This window comes from Hypomesus nipponensis, chromosome 17, assembly GCF_054491055.1.
Source record: "Hypomesus nipponensis isolate SF chromosome 17, ASM5449105v1, whole genome shotgun sequence".
NCBI classification, from domain to species: Eukaryota; Metazoa; Chordata; class Actinopteri; order Osmeriformes; family Osmeridae; genus Hypomesus; species Hypomesus nipponensis.
Window position 1 is genome coordinate 6,172,774 of NC_140377.1, and position 12,081 is coordinate 6,184,854.

Consider the following 12,081-nt stretch of genomic DNA (forward strand, 5'->3'; position numbering starts at 1 on the left):
CCAACAGTGTCCTGTCAATCATGTATCGGGTCACATTTCCAAACTCGGCATGATATACTGTAGGTCCAAAAGATGATTTGTTATTTCTCTAAAACTTGGTCTTGGTTCACTGTGAGGAGCTGTCTGTCTCAGACTGACCCATAAACCAAAGGATGAATCCATGGGGCAGTACTGGCTATTGATGGCTCATAGGTTAAAATGTTTAGTAGTAAAAATAGTAAACAGTCCACACTAGAGGGCCCTACAGTCTAGACTTGAGAAGAGTTATTTGTAAGATTAATTTGGCATGCACACAACACACAACAGCATTTCAAAAATTATATATATACTATTTTTGTTTTGCTACACTATTTTTACTTGTACCACATGATAATGATAATTCATTGACAGAGTGTGACTGAATGGGTTGCACTGGGACGCAATGCTTGAACGACTGTCTCAATTAAGGACTAGATCTCCACATGCACTGGCCCACGTGGAACAGCGTCACTCTGCACAAGGGACAACACGAGATGAGCTCTTTTCTCCGCCTGAATTGTTTAAATATATCATCATCTCAGCAAACATGAGAAAGTCTACTATATGGTGACAGCGACCTGTGAAAGCGCGGATCCCATTCAGCGGTTTAATGAGCGCGGCAGGAAGGCATGATTGAAACTTTTGTGACACGGCTCTCTTTTAAAGGAGCTAACACAGCACATGGCCTCCTTCATTTCAGAGGCTGTGTTCACACGACTGGCTGTGTTTGCGGGCGTGCGCATGCGTGTGCGTGTGTGTATTCATTGGTATTCAAAAGAAACGTTGTCACGGCGGGTTTTGTCACGTGTGTTCTTGCATTGTCATTTGGTTTGTGCGTTTCCCTGACTGTTTCTGTGCGCGTGTGCCTCTGCAGTGCACGTGTCGCCAAGCGTGAGCCCTTGCAGGACATGGACGTCAGTGTTGTAGATTTTCTTTGACAGTCAGTCGTCTCAGTAGCCCTGTGTATCGACAGATTGTTCCGCTGGGCTGGGCTCTAGTCTGTGGGGGTTGAGAAGCACCACGCTAGCCAAAGGGGCTATCATCATCATTAAACCTGGAGTGGCCCACAGCAACACTTCCAGAACGTGTAGCAGGGTGATGAAAGAGAGGCTTGCAGATCCAGCCATACCGTATCAATACTCACCGCTCAAACCAACACCCACAAAAGCACACACACACACACACAAGCATTCAAACACTCAGAAGCACTCACACACATGCACGCACATGCTCAGAAGCTGGAACGTGTTTGGAATGAAAATGAGACAGAAATACATCACCATGCATGGCTTAACAGATGGACAATAGGGTCTGAATGAAGCATTTGGGAGAAAAAAAAAATCATTGTCATAGTTGTATGACAGCAACCCCCTAACCCATGTCCAAGGACCAAGAAGATGTCACCACAAATTCACATTTGACTTCTGGTCCCCAAAAGCATAGGACTTGATGCCGACGCCGCTTCTGCTTATGGGGCGTGCGTGTGTTTGTGCGTGGGGGGGGGGGGGGGGGGGGGGCTACAAACACACGATGTGTCTTTGGGCCGGTCTCTGTCCGCCTCGCAGTACGAGATCAGCGGAGGCTCTGTTTCATAACCGTGAATGAGGCACGCGGAAGCAGGCGCACGCCCGTGGCCTCTCCCTCCCGTTACCTCCTGCGTGTTATTGTTGATGTCTGCGCCGTGTGTCCGCCGCGTTCTCCTCTCCCCGTGGAGCCCACGCCGCCACCGCTGCGGGAATTAGCGAGCGGCGGCTAACACTCACCCTCACGCCGCTCATTGGACTGGCTCTGTATGCACATCCCATCTCGTGGATGACTCAGGATGTATGCATGGGCACGAACAGAACATCCGACAGCAGGGTAGACACATAGCAAGGTTACGATGTGCTCGGATCTGGTGTGTGCCAGAGTTCAGACAGGCGGTGTGCTAGGGCGCCCGTACGCTAGTGCGCGTGCGCGCTGCTGTGTCTGTAGGTTGTTTGTTGTGATTGTTGTTGGGCTGTGTGTTTTCGTCCTCTTTTTGAATTAGCTAGTGTATGACGAAGGAAGGATGTGAAGAATGTAAACAGGAAATTGTCACATGGACTAGTCAATAAAGACAGCACGGCCTATTCACTCACTCACTCACTCACTCACTCACTCACTCACTCACTCACACGCCTCGCACACACACACACACAGACACACCCACACACTCTCACACTGGCAAGGTTGCTTCTAAAGAATAACCATCTTCTCTTCCTGCTTCTACAAGTTCAGGTGCTATTTACAGAGGATTGTAGGGGGTTTAGAGATTGAGTTGGGATTTGGAGTTAGGTATAGGTTTAGGAACTAGTTAAATTCAGGTTTAGTGTTCAGGTTAAGTTTATGGGCAAACGTGTGCACAGAAAGAGAAGCTTTCCAAAGTAATTGTGTTTGTGTGTGTGAGTCCACTTCATGTCAGTTGCTGTAAGGTCACAAGAAAAGGCTGCAGCCTGTTGATACTGTGTTTTTATAAGATCATTTACGCTGTACTAGCAAAAACGTTGTCTATCGTCTTGGTCCAGCCTTGTAACACCAGGATGCTGAGGGAGCGAGCCACTTCTGCATGCTGGCCAAGACCGACGCAGCGGACGAGAGACAGAACCAGTGACTCAGCTAGAACCTTCCTCCCATGTCAGTCTTGATGCTGTACAAGACCATTTTGGTAGCATCTCTTCGAAAAACATGATGGATCAAAAATCATCATCATCATGTTTTTAATTCTACCAAATGACTTTTCAAATGCAAATGTGGTTTATTGTAATGGTTACTTTATATTATCTACAATTATACAAAACACATTTTTTTTACTTAAAAAATAGAAGGTTTACTCTTGTATTCCCCATAGTCTACCATATAGTCTCATAACTGTGATATTGGAAGAAAAAAAATCGAATTGAATATTATTAAAAATAAAATACAAATCTGGTACAACCATTTAACACTAAACTCTGCCAATGACAAATCTGCTTCCTGGTACCTGAACAATTACCAGGTTATTGAGCCAATCAGCAGGCTTCCACAGAGGCCTCCAGAATGACTTGTTGTGTCTGAACAGCACTCCCACCCAGACAGGGGGCTTCCAGCCCACAGGACCCCAGCCTTAAGGCCACCTTTTGGGGAAGAACTTGTTGAACCCTGGACAAGTAGTTACATGTGGATCGATCCATCCAGTGTGTTTGGGATGTGACGGATGGTTTCTGGTAACAGAGAGAAAACACAATGTCGGTAAAATAAACCTGTGAGTGAGTCTGGCTCACTCGGTTCCCTGAACAACATTTGAGGGTTAAGCAGTCAGGCTTTATCTCAAACAACTTTTGAACATTCATATTCCCCTGTTCGACTTCCTGATTCATTAGGGCCGAAAACAAAAATAAATAAATAAGAGCTTATCGGAGATCGTTGCGTGACACAGGCCTCAATCGAGCGTGTTGACACTTTTTATTTTTGTCAAAACATGCAGCCACAGCCAGACTGAACGCCGTCCTCTGATTGGTGGGGAAGCCGACACTTGCGTAGAAGGTCTCAGAAGCGCGCATGCTTCATTCAACAGTCCTCTTGCCACCAGGTCCCCTCTCACACGCAAGTCACCTGGCTCGCACGCCAGAGCTGGACCACCAGGCATGGCACACACACACACGCGGGTTTTACCATCTCCACACAAACCCACACACACGTTTAACCATCTCCACACACACACACACGCGAGTTTAACCATCTCCACACACATACGTTTAACCATCTTGCAAACAAACAAACATTCAACAATCTGCAGACACGCTCATTTGAACATTCTCCAAACACACACATGTTCACTATCTGCAAGCACCTTTAGGTTATCTCTACTCTATCTGTTGACAGCCGAGTGTTTGTGTGAGTGTGCATTTTTGTTCATGTTTGTGCGTCAACAACCACAGGAGGACCACAACCAAAGAACCAAGCCCTAAAGGGCTGTCACCACAAAGGGCTGGGCCACAGTGGGTTCTGGGGTTGCTCATTTGCACTGCTCATCTGTCTGTGTTTCTGTGTGTCTGTCTCTCTATCTCTCTCTCTCTCTCTCTCTCTCTCTCTCTCTCTCTCTCTCTCTCTCTCTCTCTCTCTCTCTCTCTCACCCTGCTCCAGATTCCGTTTGGAGGAACCCCAGAGTGCAGCACTGACGCACCTTTTCTTCGTCATCATCTACCGAGAAGGTTTGTGTAAGGTTGAGATGACCTTCGTCGGTCTCTGACGGGATGTGCGATGATGCACAGCACCAAGTTCTCCTCCTACTATAGCTTCTCATCTCCGTCTGGATCCACCTGAGTCTGAACTTGGCCCCGAGGCACGCGTCCCACCCGCTGCGCGCCTCGTGAGAGCAGCTCAGGGGCACGGTGAGTCATCCAACACAGGCCGCGGTCTTCGGCTTGTTACCGGGCCCAAGGTAAAGCTTGCCCTCCGGAATAACATTCGATCAATTAGCACGTGCAGGACCCTTAGCGTGATGGAGCAGTTCTCGGAGGGGACTTGAGGAGAGGTGAAAGCGACTAGGATGAGGGGAGGAAGTGTCCCACACGCAGGGCTTCTGCATATCACTGAGAGGAGAAAACCTTGGGATGGGGGGGAAACTATCTGTTGTTTCATCCAGGCATGCGCATAGCCCCCTTCATTACGGATGAGGTTCCAAGGCGTATAAAAAGAAATGGAGCGTCTTACTTAAACAAGCTGATGTTTCATAGGTCAGCCTTGACCAGGTGTTGATGTCTGACCTGGCTTGGCTGCGTCAGACACCACTAGAAGGTTATGATCTAATAAGGTGAGAACAGGCGCCCCCAGTCACAAGAAGGAGCCTTTGACTTTATACAAGATGGCAAAATTGCTAACCTTGTTTACAAGAAGCCTGTTTTGTAACTGGTTGTAAACACCTACGTGTGTGTGTGTGTGTATGTGTTTATTTTCATCGTGAATGTGCGCGTATGTTTGCGTGTGCATGTGTGTTTACTTTACATTTATTCATTTTACATGTATTCACACACTTTGTACACTAGATATGTGCACATCTGTTTGCATGTGTGTGTGTGTGTGTGTGTGTGTGTGTGTGTGTGTGTGTGTGTGTGTGTGTGACTGTAAACAGATCATGCAGAAAACAGATCATCAAAACACAGCAGGTGTGTGGCTGATTTCAGAAGATAAGCTGCCTGTGTTTTCATGACTAAGTCTGAAAGCGACCGTATATTTTCACAGAAGGTCACAGTGGAGGTTTACTGCTCCACGCCGTGTCCTCTCTTTACTAATTGGTCATGATAAGCACAGCGGGTTTGGAGGAAATGAGACTAATGTCTGCGATTGGCTGTGGAGACAGTGGTGTTCAACTGTTGTGTGGGCCAGGTTGCTAGGGTGGTGCAGTGTGAGGGCCAGGTTGCTAGGTTGGGGTGTGCATGGGGGGTCAGGACGATGTGATAGGACGGCGTCGGTGGTAGTCGCACACTCTGGTTGTGGAATAATAAAGCAGTAAAGAGACAGAAAGAGCGATATGGTTGAGAGAGAGAGAGAGAAGAGAGAGAGAGAGAGAGAGAGAGAGAGAGAGAGAGAGAGAGAGAGAGAGAGAGAGAGAGAGAGAGAGAGAGAGAGAGACAGACAGACAGACAGACAGACAGACAGACAGACAGACAGACAGACAGACAGACAGAATGAGACACAGGAATATAAATAGTTTGAATGTAGAGATAGAAAAGAGAGAGAGTTGAGAACAGCTCAAATGAAAAGGAGAGACAGAAATGAGAAAAGAGTGTGAGGGTGCCCATGTGTATGTGTTCCCGCTCTCTTTTTGCATTAATGCTCTCTTTAGATGTTGTTTCTAAGAAAGGTTCTCAGTGTCAGAGGGCAGTGCCTCTTCTCTAGAAGTCCATTAGACATGAGCTGTGATTACCAACTGCTTCTTTGTAGTTTCAAACATTATGCACAAAGCTCGCTAACAATATCGCCAAGGTTGTTTGTATCCTGAAATACTGGCCTTCATTTCAACGTAAAGTACTGAGAGCCGGAGAAATCAATAAAGCTTCTCACATTTCATGGAATATTTATTGTTACAAGAGTCTGGGCAAACCTGGAGAATAAGAATCTGTTCATTGTGGAAAAAACCTTCCCAACACAGGAAGCCGCAGCAAAACTATGATTATAAAAAACAAGAACGATCCATACTAAATGTAAAACACTAAAAACACATGAGGTAAGCGACCACAGAGACTGATGGGAGTACTGGGAATAGATCAACCAGCTACCATTCTAGGAATTACAAAGCAGACTGTAGCTTCAAAGCAGTACTGGACATGCACATCACGCGTTCAGGATCCCAGCATACTGGCAGAGGGGTAGACACCACCATGAATGTCTTTAATTGTGAAATTTAATGCAATATATTATCATCCGTGATTCACTTCAAAGCCCATATAACACATACATAGGTCATGAGTGCTTTTACCTAACCTTTCCTACTTCAAGGTGATCAAATTATTCTGTCTGTTTCTTTGAATTCAGACTTTTTTCCGATTGGTAGTGAGTCACCAGTACTCACTACTCCTTCTTTTTTACACATTACCGAGAATCCCTTTTCATTTTAATATAAACAGGGGCAGTTATCCGATTGCATCAACTGCACTAATCAGAATCAGAATCAGAATCCGAAAGGGATTTATTCGCCATGAAAGTTTGCACAGACAAGGAATTTGATTCGGCAGGAAGGAGCATACAATAACCATATAGGAACCTAAAATTAAAATATGTGGACTATCTATACTAAGGGTAAATAAACTAGCAGTACTAAGTGGAATTATAATTAAATAACATGTACAATAAAATACAATATAAGTTGCCATAAAATATAAATTGACAATTACAATATGAGAATACAAAAAATACAAATATTACAAAAGATACAAATGTACAAGATAGAATTGTGTAAATGCAACGTGTTTTAAGCAGGAAGTCATTTAGAGTCAGTGTGGACCCTTGGCCTTGTTGAAGAAGCCAACAGCAGAAGGGAAACAACAGTTTTTGTGGTGTGAAGTATTGGTCCTGATGGACCGCAGCCTTCTGCCAGGGCAGAACACTGAATTAACAGACAAAACGAGACAAAAAAGAGTGCACCTAGCGACCGAGGCTGCCTTCATCGGCGCCATCTTGAAGTACTACATTTTTCACTGTACGTTTTATGATAGATAAGGGTAGTATGTGTGTATTTGTGTGTGTGTGTGTGTGTGTTTGTGTCCTTTTACTGTAGATTTACTGTAAAACTATAATACTCTTGGTGTTTCAGAGAAGTTATTGCAACATAAAATACAAGTCTGGGCTGAATAAAAAATCTAAATAATTGAACGTAAAATTGTCAAAAATCTATAATAATTGGTCAATCTTGTACAAACATCAATTAGACTAATCAACCCTTCTGTCAAAAAATAAATCCAGGAAAGAGACATTAGCTGTCTAACAGCTAACAAATTCAGTACAGTGGTACAAAAGTGCCACCTGTTGGTGATATAAATAATTTATATTTTGTAAAATATTAATCATAATGGATATTAAACAACAATAAACCTGTTTTGTACCTTATATACTTAGTTTATTATTTGCTGTCTTAGTCTAGAATCTGGTGCGAGCTGGATTTGAAAGCCGGAGTAGAGGTGAGGAGAGGAGTTAAAGAATGTATGTAGTGTGAACAGAGCTCTGGGTACGTTACAGCACAGTTGTAGATGTATTACTGAGGTCCAATTGTGAAGCCAGACACTCTGGTCAGAACTGGCTGGAACTGGCTGGCTGCACAGGACAGATCCATGACGACTTAAAGGCTAAACACAGTGGTGTTCACACTGGTGAAGAAGACTCCAAGAAGGGAACAGCGGCTTTATTGTGTACAGACTGAGTCTGAGAGATGAAGTATTGACTCACTGGTCTGTCCTAAAAAAGGGGTAAGATAGATAGAGATGAGTATTGAAAACATGTCATTCACACAAAGAGAACAAGGAGGGGTCCAAGGACTGGACCTTGAGTGCACCATGTCGTGGACTGACAGGCTCTCTGATTTTCTGGTGAGAGTGATTGGTCGGTTCAAAAAATTAAACTACACTTTACAGAAATACATATTTCTGTCTCTCTGAGTGACCTGTCTGTCTGTCTAGCTGTTTCTGTCTGTCTGTCTCTCTGTCTCTCTGTCTGTCTGCCTATGAGTGCTCAGTCTGATAGCACAGCTGTACCAACAGTGAGTAGAGCTCCTATCTACTGCAATGTTGTGGGATCAGGCAGACCTCCAAGACAGCGACCCTCCAGACACCCACCGCGGTCTGTCTGCTGCTTCTGACAGGGACACAATCTTTAGGGACATCAGGCCACCGTAACATGGCAGGAACGAGGAGGAGGGCACAGGAAACACATCATCATGCTGTGATGGTGTTGTGTCATCCTGTTTCTTGTTCTATTCCTGCTGGCAAACATAACGCAGGGCAACTCAATATCAACCCTTATCTACAGACCTTAAAAAGATGGTGTTGTCATGCAGGGCAACCCTTCTCATGGAGGAGGACCTAAGAGAGATGTTTGTTGTTTGATGTGAGGAACTTGAATCATGGTTTTTCAATATTACCTTCTGATACAGTATGTTGTCATGAGGAAGGCCATTGTCGCAGTAGAATGATAATGCCAACCTTTTTATTTGAACGTTTGAACATGTATTTGAACGTGCAAAAAAAACCCATGTATGGTAACAGACACTCAAATCTTCCAGCCAATGAGATCAGCCTAAATCAAATTAAAAGGAAGCATTTCAATGATTACACCATTTTTGATAAGTGGAAGCATGTCATTATGAGAAGGATTGTGAGAGGCACTTGAGTCAGCTGAAGACCTTATGGACATGACGTTGACAACCACCAGACCCACTTCTGTCCTGAGGACCAGAGGAATAGAGGCTGTCTCATCTTCATGTATCCCTGGACATGGTTATCTCTCAGATAGACAGATATACAGACAGACTGATAGGCAGACCTGAAAGCTACTCTGTTGAGCCATTACATGCACTAAGCCTGACCACTCCTGGCAACACTCAGGCAGTGTGTGGGTCCTTGCTGATGCATGGGGTCACCAACACCTGCAAGCACCATCTGTGAGGTTTCTAATCTGACTGTCACGGCAGTTGTATGCTCCAGCGAGTGGGGAATCCTAAATATCATCCTTGTTTCCACGGGAATACTGAAGCTGATTGTCTTCCTTATGGATGTGACAGGCAAAGCCAGACAAGGTGAACAGGTGACGGAAGAGATGGTTAGGAGCTGAGATCAAATGGTGCGGAGTACCCCCAGACCTGAGACCCCAGAGCAGAGAAACAAGCGAGGCCATTGATTTTCAATATAAAGACTTGGACAAATCGATAGACATGGGCAACGAGAAAACCCAAACAAAGACGACACAGACACAAACAAGGTTGAAGCAGGAAGTGATCTCAAACTGGAAAGAAAAACAGAGTTTACTCGAAGTGAGCATGAGATTATACGTAACTCTCAGTGGATTTAGGAGGACAGAGTAGCAAGCACGGATCAATTACTTATAGTACACCGGAAGGAAAGTGACTCACTTATGAACAAGAACAACACAGAAACGTTCTGAGCACTTAATTCACTAAAGTGTCGCTAAGTCACTAAGTCCGGCAGAAGAAATTGTGTTGACGTAGAACTCCATAGAACTTTATAGGAAACAAAGATTGGCTCTTATATTAAAAGTTGACCATCACAGAATGATTCATTTGTTTATCCTCATAAACAAGGGTTAGGGTTAGGGTTAAAGAGAAAGCGGAGAAAGATGTGAGCGAAACTATTCTGCGGTTGCGGCAACGCTGCTGAATATCCATAGGTTAAAGCCGGAACAAGAACATTCCTTGCTGAGTTTTGTTGGTGGCCATGATGTTGTGGCCCTCCTCCCCACGGGGTTCGGGAAGTTTGATTTTCCAGCTACGGCAGCTAGCTCCGTTACAGTAGTGGTGAAGGAGTTGGCTAAAGCGAACACTTGCGATTGGTTATGGCAAATCAGAGTGGCTCTGGGCAGATCCAATAGTTTTAAACTTCAACAGAGGACCCGCCTTCAAGGAAGTTAACGTTTGTCAATGGAGCGATCCCAGACCCTCTGTACAAATGAAATGTACGAGGGTCTGGTTAGGACCAGGCTAAGTTGATTACTGAGCACACAGAAACTGTTAATCAGATATTTGCAGTATTCTTTCCCATACACTAGATGGAGTAACAGGTCCCCAAAACAGATATTTTAGAAAAACTAAAAACTACTAGTATTTTAGCACCCTCATGTGTTTACATCAGTTATTGCATTCCATTTGACATTTGATTCAAGAGTTCCATGAAGTAGACCTTCACCAAATAGAACCTCATGCATAACTGAGTTGAAGTAAATAATCTCACTCCTTAGTATAAACATCGATTACCGCACCATTGACCTGCAAGTTTTTCTGTGGCACAGCTTGCAAAAGCGTGTTTCTGAGAGGTGAATCGGAGGACACAACTTCGGAGTGGGCACGTGATACCGACAAGTGACGCAATAACATAGGTCACCACCATGTATACTTTAGCATTGGTTTTGATCAAGACAGGCGGAGCGTCAAAGTAAAGCACCTAGTACACGTGTCGTCAAACTGGTGTTGGGCTGGTTTTCCGTGGGCAGCGGGAGAGCAGGTGGAACATGGAACACGTTCCGCTGGGAGTTCTCCTCTTCCACCTGTGGAACATCTGTCTTCCGCGGGATGGAGAAGACGACACGAGGAATTCCCACTTTCACTTGTAAGATGATCATTTCATCCGTTAGAATCGGCTCCCCCCCCCTCGCTGCTCTCCCTCCCTCCTTTCTCTCTGCCTCTCCCTTTCTCTCCCCCTCTCTCTCTCCCTCCATTAGTCAGTCAGTCCAGTTCCGAAAAAGGTTTCTTGGCATGAAATGCATTTGTAAATATTGCGAAAGCTGCAATGAAATTGTAATGATAACAAGGATAGTTATAGGGAGAGGAGGAATAATGTTTAGAAAACACCGAGTATATCTTTCTTTCACCCTCCTTTTCCCCTCCCTTTCCTTCTTCCTTGGTTATTCTCAGGGAGGAAGTGAGGGCTCATTTTAAGGTGTGTGTACACCCAGGAAATGCTTTGGGGAGAAGGGGGTGAAGGTGGGTCAGGGGGGTTTCCTTTGGTGGGTAAGGGTATCAGATTAGCGTGTGGTTTTAGAGTAGATGTAGGGGGGGGGGGCAGCTCTGTGAGGCTTCACTGCTTCTCTCTCCTCTACTGCAGGTTAGGCCAAGTTCCTGTTGAAGAAGGGGACATGGGGCTGGGCGGGGGATGGTGTGTATGTGTCAGAGTTTCTGTGTTTGCTATTTTCATTTGTACCTGTATGTAAGGGTGGGGAAGAGTTCGTATGAGAGATGTGGATGTCGCCAAAACCTACTTGCGAGTTGTTGTTTGTGTGTGCTGGCATGTGTGTGTGTGTGTGTGTGTGTGTGTGGATAGGGTCAAAGGGCTGCACTGGTGGAGCTTGAGAGGTTGGGGTTGTGGGGGTTGTTGTCACCAGTGTAGGCAGGGGGTGTGGGGGGGGGAGGGGTCATCGGGGATGTGTGTGGGGGGGGGGGGGGGCTCAGCTGTTGTTATGGACGGAGAAGGAGGGGGTGAAGACCTAACTGACCAGACAGCTGCGAGGGCAGAGAAAGCCAAAGTGATCACCCTGCCAGGCAGTTGTCTCCTGTCAGACGGAGCTGTGTTTGCTTAGCGGAGGATGCACACTCTGCCGTGCCGCGCTGGGGGAACAACCGGCACACATACTCACAAACACTGTCCACGGGGGGCCACAGACGAGGGCCCTGCCATGACATATCCAACTTTAGAAACCAGCCTTGATCTTGAGTTTACTGGATTAGTGGAAGCATGCGAGATTCATCCTTTTCTTTGGTTCATCTCACATGCTATCAGACGTGGTTAGAAGTATGAATGTGAGTTGTGTGTTCAGACAGAGGCGCCATAGACCTGGCCCACAAGC